Here is an 886-nt window from a genome sequence, read left to right as displayed (position 1 = left end):
CTCCCACAATCCTAGTAGCAGAATCTAGGATTGCCTCCCTTTCATGATGACAGGTCTAGGAACATCAGGGATTAGGGGTAGAGGAACAGTGATACATATTCCAAGCATTCCCTTCATTTATTCCCTCTATGTTCATAAAAGTGTCACTTCCTAAGGATTTTTAACTGGTGCTCACCCTTTTCAATGTATCCTGGTCATTGCTCTATTATTCATCCCCTCTCTTTCTTGTGTTTGCTTTTTCTTTCCACTTGCCCCCTCTTGTGGACTTGATGAAGTTTTTAATGGGTGGGGGGGACTTCTATCATTGTTAATATCCCCTGCTACAATCTATTCCTTCTTTTTGTCCTCCTTGTTGTCCAGCCTTCTGAAGAGAATAGGCCATCACTTTGTCCACTTCCTATACACACTGGGTTGGCTATAATTTGACCTGTGTCCTCAGAACCCATATTGGTAAATTGGTGATCAGAAAAAATTTTCTGGAAAACCACTTTCCATTTATGGAGACAGAAGCCTGATTGCAGAGTAAACAAAGATTGTACAGTGAAGCATTGAAAGCACAGATACCCACAATTTCTTGTGAAATTTTGTAGTGAAAAAGAAGAGAATATACATTTGCTGATATGGGGTGTTCTGGTCATGGGATGTGGGGAAAAAGATTCAAGCCATGGTTTTGATTAGATAAAAAAAATCTCGGTCTGGGGTTGTGGCTCAGTGGTAGAGTACTTAACCTTGCACTTGTGAGGCACTGGGTTCGATCCTCAGCACCACATAAAAATAAATAAATAAAATAAAGGTATTGTGTCCAACTACAACTAAAAATAATTTTTAAAAGATTTATATATGATAGTAGTCATAAGGAAAGAAACCAATGTAATGGGAAAGGTTG

Source organism: Marmota marmota, unplaced genomic scaffold (assembly GCF_001458135.2).
Source record: "Marmota marmota marmota unplaced genomic scaffold, marMar, whole genome shotgun sequence".
NCBI classification, from domain to species: Eukaryota; Metazoa; Chordata; class Mammalia; order Rodentia; family Sciuridae; genus Marmota; species Marmota marmota.
The sequence above is the reverse complement of the archived record's forward strand: the minus strand, read 5'-3'. Positions refer to the sequence as shown.